Source organism: Triticum urartu, chromosome 4A (assembly GCF_056163025.1).
Source record: "Triticum urartu cultivar PI428250 chromosome 4A, HENAU_Tu73, whole genome shotgun sequence".
NCBI lineage: Eukaryota > Viridiplantae > Streptophyta > Magnoliopsida > Poales > Poaceae > Triticum > Triticum urartu.
In genome coordinates this window covers 21,841,285-21,850,076 of record NC_141876.1, presented here as the reverse complement: position 1 = coordinate 21,850,076, position 8,792 = coordinate 21,841,285, and positions in this window count along the sequence as shown.

The window sequence follows — 8,792 nt, the reverse complement described above, 5'->3', positions numbered from 1 at the left end:
AAAAGGCATTACCCCTTTATCGCCTCCTCCGGCGCACCGAACACTTCGAGTGGACGGATGCCGCCATGGCCGGACTCAACGGAATAAAAGCCATATTAGCAACAAACCCAGTCCTGGCCACGCCAAACATTGGCGAACCAATGCTATTATACATTGCGGCAACTCATCAAGTAGTAAGCGCAGTGCTCGTCGTCGAGCGAGAAGTGGACGGACACAAATTCCCCCTTCAAAAGCCAGTTTACTATGTGTCCACTGTCCTTACTCCATGCAAATCACGGTACCCGCATTATCAAAAGATAGCGTACGCGGTATTTATGGCATCTCGGGAGCTGCGACACTACTTTCAAGAGTGTTCGATAACGGTAGCCTTGGAAGTACCACTTAACGATATTATAAACAACCGCGACGCGACGGGCCGGATTGCCAAATGGGCCATTGAGCTCCTCCCGTTCGACATAACTTACAAGCCACGGCGAGCTATTAAGTCGCAAGTTTTGGCTGACTTCGTCGCTGAGTGGACGGAAGCCGAACTCCCTAAAGAGTACGGCACATATTCAAACTGGATCATGCACTTCGACGGCTCCAAAATGTTAGCGCGTCTGGGGGCTGGCGTCGTTTTGACGCCCCCAACAGGAGATACCGTTCAATACGTATTATAGATAATGTATACGGACTCCAACAACGCAGCCGAATATGAGGCCCTTCTACATGGTCTCCGGATGGCAGTATCCATGGGCATTCAACGCCAAGAGGTGCGCGGGGATTCGAACCTCGCAATATCCAAATTAATGGAGACTTTGATGCCAAGGATCCGAAAATGGCAGCTTATCACAATGCCGTCCTAAAAATGTCATATCGGTTCAAGGGGCTCGAATTTCACCATGTGGCTCGGGAAAACAATCAGGCGGCGGATATCCTTGCCCACATTGGCGCAAAACGCGACGCGGTCCCTCCCAACATATTTCTGGAAAGGCTTTTCAAGCCATCCGTAGCATGGGAAGGGGACACCGGTAACAACAGTCCGGACCCGGCCAAAATACTCGATACCGAACTCTCTGACACAATCGGAGGCTCCGCCACCGAAATAACACAATCAGCCCACGAAATAATGGCCATTATTGCCCCGTGGACAGAACCATTCCTGTCCTACCTAACTAGACAGGAACTTTCGGAGGACCAAAATGAGGCACGCTGCATAGTGCGGCGATCCAAGGCCTACAGGGTCCATGAGGGAGAATTGTACAAAAAAAGCGCTACCGGAGTCCTTCAAAGGTGCATCTCCGAAGAGGAAGGGCGGAACCTTTTGGCAGAAATTCACGCCGGACTCAGGGGTCATCATGCTGCAGCCCGGGCTCTTGTAAGCAAGGCCTTCCGTACAGGATTCTGTTGGCCAACGGCCCGGGAAGATGCACAGGACTTGGTCCAGTGTTGCGCCGGTTGCCAGCTCTTTGCAAATCAAAGCCACATGCTACCCACCGCCCTCCAAACAATCCCCATTACATGGCCCTTCGCGGTCTGGGGGCTTGACATGGTTGGACCCCTTAAAGGGGGAACCCACAAGAAAAAATACTTATTGGTCATGGTGGATAAATTCACCAAATGGATAGAGGCTAAACCGGTTAAAACAACCAAATCCGGACCGGTGATAGATTTCATATCCGGGGTTGTACACCGTTACGGCGTCCCCCACGGCATCATCACTGATAACGGCACGAACTTCACGGCCGACGAGGTAAAACTCTGGTGCAGCAAAATGGGCATCAAGCTCGATTATGCTTCAGTCTATCACCCACAAACCAACGGTCAAGTCGAACGAGCAAATGGTCTTATAATGAGCGGCATTAAACCCAGATTAGTGCGCTCCTTAACGGAGTCTGACACGCACTGGGTAGAGGAGCTCGACTCCGTACTATGGGGGCTGCGGACCACGCTGAATCGTAGTACCGGATATACACCGTTTCTATGGTGTATGGCGCAGAGGCAGTCCTTCCCTGTGACATAATTCATGACTCGCCTCGAGTGCGCATGTACGAAGAAAGAGAAGCCGAGCTCGATCGGCAGGACAGTCTGGACACCTTGGAGGAAGAGCGCGACGTAGCCAAAGCCCGTTCCGCATTTTACCAGCAACTGGCTCGCAGATACCAAAGCAGAGAAGTACGGGCCAAAACTTATAACATTGGCGAACTAGTTCTACGGCTGACGGATAATAAAAAGAACAAGCTCGAGCCCAAATGGGAAGGTCCCTTCATTATCGACCAAGTTCTGACCGGTGGAGCGTACCGACTGCGGGATGCATCGACTAGTCGACTCAGCCGAACCCATGGAACGCAGCCAGGCTCCGAAGATTCTACGCCTAGCACCGGACTTTATGTTAGTCCCCTCCCTTTGTCCATTTTCTGCATATGCATCATCTGTCTTGTTTCCCTTTCTTCCCTTTATTTCTCTAGGCCTTCAAGGGTCACCTTGTGCCTCACTCATACATTACAGATGCGCTAGTCGCACTCTTCATACCTGGGGGCTTCTTTCACAGAAGCTTAAATTATTTACCTGGGCCTCACGCCCAACACATGTGTTATACTTCCGCATGTACCTTTTTTCACCATTATATGCATCGATATGACTTAAGTTTTGGCCAGGATGGGTTGCCTGGCTCTTGTATTTATGCCCTACGTTCCCGTTAATTCGGCTAGGGCATAAGGGGAGCACCTCTGCGATTGTTACCGCCGGGTCAGCCGGACGTGTACCTCAGACTGGGTGAAGCCGAAAGCTAGCGTTCTTAAGGGAATATTCGGTCGGTGAACAAAAGATGACTTTTATTTATTATCCATATCTGCCCCCAGATGCTTTTTCTGTGCTTCTTGTCGCAGTCCGGACATGCACTTTAGGGCATGCTTACCCAGGGAAAGGAACCCTTAACAGAACTATTCTCCCTGGAAGATGTTTCTTACTACCCATGTAATATAACATAACTAGTTGGGCACTTGTCTGATAAAGCACTAATGACCCCTACGCCTGGTCTCCACGCATGCCCCGGTTCTTACATAACCGAGAGGGTATTCGGATACACTCCGGACCGTCGGGTCCCGAGGTCGAAGCGAAAAGGTCCGCCATGACAAACGATCTACAATCCGGCTAGAAGGCATTATACATGTCACTTTAAAATTACATAGTCAATTTGACTGGTTGAATTCCTCTTCAATACCATCCAAAAGGCTGTCTAGTCTATAGTCCTGTTGGGAATACTTTGCGGCCAATTCTACTTGGTCGTACACTAAGCTCACAGGGATCTCCTTCCCATCAGGCCCCACAGGTCCGACTTCGGCCATGTGGTTCGGGTCAGCCTTCGTGTACCGTCTCTTCACCATTGCCCAGGCTTCCTTGGCGCCCTGACGGCAGGCCGATATCTTCCATAATCGGAAGCGCCGCTGTGCTCCCTTCAGCTTTCTGCAAGCTCTCCAAGGCCTTTGGGTATGGAGACGGATGGCCACAAGGCCTGGGCGACGCCTTGCATCACCTGCCGAACTCGTCCGTGCAGCTGTGAGAGCTCGGGAAGAAGGTCACCCGTTGAACCGGGCATTTCCTCCGCAGGACGACTTGTTAGCATACCTACAGACATAACTCTATCAGCCAGCTTCCTCGCCGAACTCTTTTTCAAAGTTCGTTCAAGCACTTACTAAATATGCCGCGTCGAAGCCGCTGATTTTCCTTAACAGAGTCCGACAGTTGGGCGCGAACATCTTGTAGTTCCACGTCCAGCTTGGTGTTGGCATCTTGGAGATCATTTTTCTCCTGCCTCACCCTCGTAAGCACGTTCTCACCGGCCTTCAGCTGGCGTTGGAGCTGTTGCTTATCCGGATTTACTCCAGTGTCATCTGCAATTTTATCGTCAGATCTGCATATACGCTGCATTCTATATGATACTTATCATTTGAAGGATATGTTACCAGAGGGGGTCTCTTTGGGCTCCCCTGCTGCGGCCAGTGCGGCCTGAAGTTGGGCTTTGCACTCTTCCAGCTCCTGGGACAGTTGAGTATTCTTTTCTGTAAGAACCTGCATAACAAATGATCCTTAAATCAGTTATCCTAACTGTTTCAAGTCTCAGGGGCTACTGATATGTATAATCACCAAATTTTCTCACCCGTATGTATTTTACATACTGCTTCGTGGCTCTGACTAGATCATTTTGAGCGGCACGGAGGTGCGCGTCTCCCGATTTGAAGGCATCCAATGCCTCTTGGGAGAAACAAGCGTCACGAAGAACAGTCCGGCGACGCCTGTGGTTCATGGCACTTTCCACCTCGGAATGGGTGGCGGACAGTTTATCCGCATCCTCTGTCAGAGGAGCACCCGATGCACGCCTCGTATTCATTCCCGCCTCCGAATCCGGCCTTGGAGCCTGGCTTGTGGAGGCGCGATTGGTAGCCTCTCCAGGTATAGTCCGGCGAGCGCTATTTTTCCTGAAAAGAAGGCATGGGCGTTAATATGCCTCTGAGAATAATGTCTTGCAATAAAGACGGCGCGCCATACTGCTGCGCCGGTGTCTCAATCCGGACTGTGGGTCTTTTCAGCCTGCTTGGCCTCGCGGCCCCTTGTTGGCCAGTCGCCGCAGGCTCGGCCTTCTGCCTCGAGGACCTCCCCTGCAAAACACAGCTGTTATATGTCGATCAAAAACACGCAAGGACGGATCCCTTTTTGAAATGCTGGGACTTCGGTCTCAGTCACCTGTGAGGCTGGAACTAGCCCAGGGTAATCGGCCGTAATGGCCACCAAAGCATTATCATTGCTCGATTGGTAAAACACCCCATCGATCAGCTCCACAGATATGTCCGGATCCTCTTGGGAGGCCGGGTCGAGGGACCGTCCAGGGTCCTCAGGTTGTGGAGGGGGGGTTGTTTATCTCCCTTACAGCCTGGCGCAGTTCTTGCATAGAAATCGCTAGACTGAATACTCAACTGCGGAAATATGAAACGGATGGGCGAGAAAAAGTCTTCGCTTACCCAGCTCGGAGGATTGTACATAGAAAATCCGCCCTGCGGGTTGACACGAAGGAATTCCTCCTCTTCTCCCTTGTACAAAGTGGATAAGATCTTTATTAGATCAGCAACCGATCCCGGCCCTTTACGGCCGTAGCGGGTGGCGTCATCCTCCCCGTTGAAATCCCACATGGGGTGGCCTCTATAATGAAGCGGCTGCACCCCCCGCATGATACATATGGCCATGACCTCGATCATGGTCAATCCGGATCGAGCTAAAAAACTTATCCGGCTCATCAGGTAAAGAACGTCCTTGTCATCTTCCTCCAGGGGGCTCCGTGGACGCCAGCTCCGGCACTTCTTCAAGGAGGCGTTGTCGAACTCAGGAAGGCCGATCCGAATAGGATCCGGGAGGGGGACGTCTTTTATATAAAACCATTCTGAAGGCCACTCTTCAGACGTCTTCTTTGGGGTTCCGGACAGGTATCCGGTCCCGGCCACACGCCATACTTCGGCTCCGCCCACTTGATATATTGACCCCTTCTGAGAATGGGGCACAAGGCAGAACAGCTTCTTCCATAGAGCGAAATGAGCCTCACAGCCCAAAAACAACTCGCAAAGGGCTACGAATCCCGCGATATGCAGCATGGAGGCAGGCGTAAGATTGTGCAACTGGAGGCCGTAGAACTCCAGGAGCCCCCGGAGAAACGGATGAATTGGAAATCTGAGCCCTCTTACCAAATAAGGGACAAGGCATACCCGCTCTCCCTTGGAGGGATTGGGAAGGCTCTCCGCTTGCTCTCCGCCATTATAGGTGGCGAGCCCGGCTCGAACCGGGACCATGCACGCTGGGGGAAGAAATCCCTTGGACTGAAGCATCACTAATTTGCTGTGCGGGATGGAACATCTCTCCCAATCTCCAGGCTTAGAGCTAGGGGTGCGAGAGGAGGAGCTGCGTCGACCGGCCATGATGGAATGGATCTCTGTCGGGTGTGCTCCGATGAAGGCTCACCAAGGGAGGATGGTGTGATTTGGATCTGAATCCTCGTATTTTTAAATAGGCGGCTCATTCACACAGCTAGGGGGGTAAATGTGAAAACACACTGGCTCTTCACATTCGCTCGACACGTGGACAGTGGCTATTATTGGGCGTGGAAGCCAAGGAGTGCAACATTCACAAGAAACCGGACATTATTTTGACAGGTACACAGAATTTGGAGAGGAACCCGCCTTGCAATGCCGAAGACAATACTGCGCGCCGGACTCATCGTCATTGAAGCCTGGTTCGGGGGCTACTAAGGGAGTCCTGGATTAGGGGGTCTCCGAATAGCCGGACTATATCCATTGGCCGGACTGTTAGACTATGAAGACACAAGATTGAAGACTTCATCTCGTGTCCGGATGGGACTCTACTTGGCGTGGAAGGCAAGCTAGGCAATACGGATATGGATATCTCCTCCTTTGTAACCGACCTTGTGTAACCCTAACCCTCTCCGGTGTCTATATAAACCGGAGGGTTTTAGTCCGTAGGACAACAACCATACCATACAATCATACCATAGGCTAGCTTCTAGGGTTTAGCCTCTCTGATCTCGTGGTAGATCTACTCTTGTACTACCCATATCATCAATACTAATCAAGCAGGATGTAGGGTTTTACGTCCATCAAGAGGGCCCGAACCTGGGTAAAACATCGTGTCCCCTGCTTCCTGTTACCATCCGGCCTAGACGCACAGTTCGGGACCCCCTACCCGAGATCCGCCGGTTTTGAGACCGGCAAAGAGCCTAAGATTGGGGATGCCCATGGCATCCCAAGGTAATCTAAGGACACCAAAAAGGCAAAGCTTGGGGATGCCCCGGAAGGCATCCCCTCTTTCGTCTTCGTCCATCGGTAACTTTACTTGGAGCTATATTTTTATTCACCACATGATATGTGTTTTGCTTGGAGCGTCTTCTATGATTTGAGTCTTTGCTTTTTAGTTTACCACAATCATCCTTTCTGTACACACCTTTTGAGAGAGACTCACATGATTTGAAATTTATTAGAATACTCTATGTGCTTCACTTGTATCTTTTGAGCTATATAGTTTTTGCTCTAGTGCTTCACTTATATCTTTTAGAGCACGGCGGTGGTTTTATTTTATAGAAATAACTGATCTCTCTTTCTTCACTTATATTATTTTGAGAGTCCTTTAGAACAACATGGAAATTTGCTTTTAGGAATAATATAAAAACTTTTATAGAAGTGCATTGAATACTATGAGAAGTTTGATACTTGATAATTTTTTTGAGATATGGAGATGGTGATATTAGAGTCATGCTAGTTGAGTAGTTGTGAATTTGAGAAATACTTGTGTTGAAGTTTGTGATTCCCGTAGCATGCACGTATGGTGAACCGTTATGTGATGAAGTCGGAGTATGATTTATTTATTGATTGTCATCTTATGAGTGGCGGTCGGGGATGAGCGATGGTCTTTTCCTACCAATATATCCCCCTAGGAGCATGCACGTAATACTTTGTTTCGATAACTAATAGATATTTTGCAATAAGTATGTGAGTTCTTTATGACTAATGTTGAGTCCATGGATTATATGCACTCTCATCCTTCCACCATTGCTAGCCTCTCTAATACTGCGCACTTTTCGCCGGTATCATACATCCACCATATACCTTCCTCAAAACAGCCACCATACCTACCTATTATGGCATTTCCATAGCCATTCCGAGATATATTGCCATGCAACTTTCCACCGTTCTGTTATTATGACACGCTTCATCATTGTCATATTGTTTGCGTGATCATGTAGTTAACATCGTTGCACATCCCGGTACACCGCCAGAGGCATTCACATAGTCATATTTTGTTCTAAGTATGGAGTTGTAATTCTTGAGTTGTAAGTAAATAAAGTGTGATGATCATCATTATTAGAGCATTGTCCCAAGTGAGGAAATGATGATGGAGACTATGATTCCCCCACAAGTCGGGATGAGACTCCGGACGAAAATAAAAAAAGGCCATAAAAAAAGGAGAAGGCCCGAAAAATGAGAGAAAAAGAGAGAAGGGACAATGCTACTATCCTTTTTCACACTTGTGCTTCAAAGTAGCACCATGATCTTCATGATAGAGAGTTTCCTATGATACCACTTTCATATACTAGTGGGAATTTTTCATTATAGAACTTGGCATGTATATTCCAATGATGGGCTTCCTCAAAATGCCCTAGGTCTTCATGAGCAAGCGACTTGGATGCATACCCACTTAGTTTCTTTTGTTGAGCTTTCATATACTTATAGCTCTAGTGCATCTGTTGCATGGCAATCCCTACTCACTCACATTGATATCTATTAATGGGCATCTCCATAGCCCGTTGATACGCCTAGTTGATGTGAGACTATCTTCTCCTTTTTGTCTTCTCCACAACCACCATTCTATTCCACCATAGTGCTATATCCATGGCTCATGCTCATATATTGCGTGAAGATTGAAAAAGTTTGAGAACATCAAAAGTATGAAACAATTGCTTGGCTTGTCATCGGGGTTGTGCATGATTTAAATATTTTGTGTGGTGAAGATAGAGCATAGCCAGACTATATTATTTTGTAGGGATAGCTTTCTTTGGCCCTGTTATTTTGAGAAGACATGATTTCTTAGTTAGTATACTTGAAGTATTATTATTTCTATGTAAATATTAAACTTTTATCTTGAATCTTTCGGATCTGAACATTCATGCCACAATAAAGAAAAATTGCATTGAGAAATGCTAGAAAGCATTCCACATCAAAAATTATTTTTTTATCATTTACCTACTTGAGGACGAG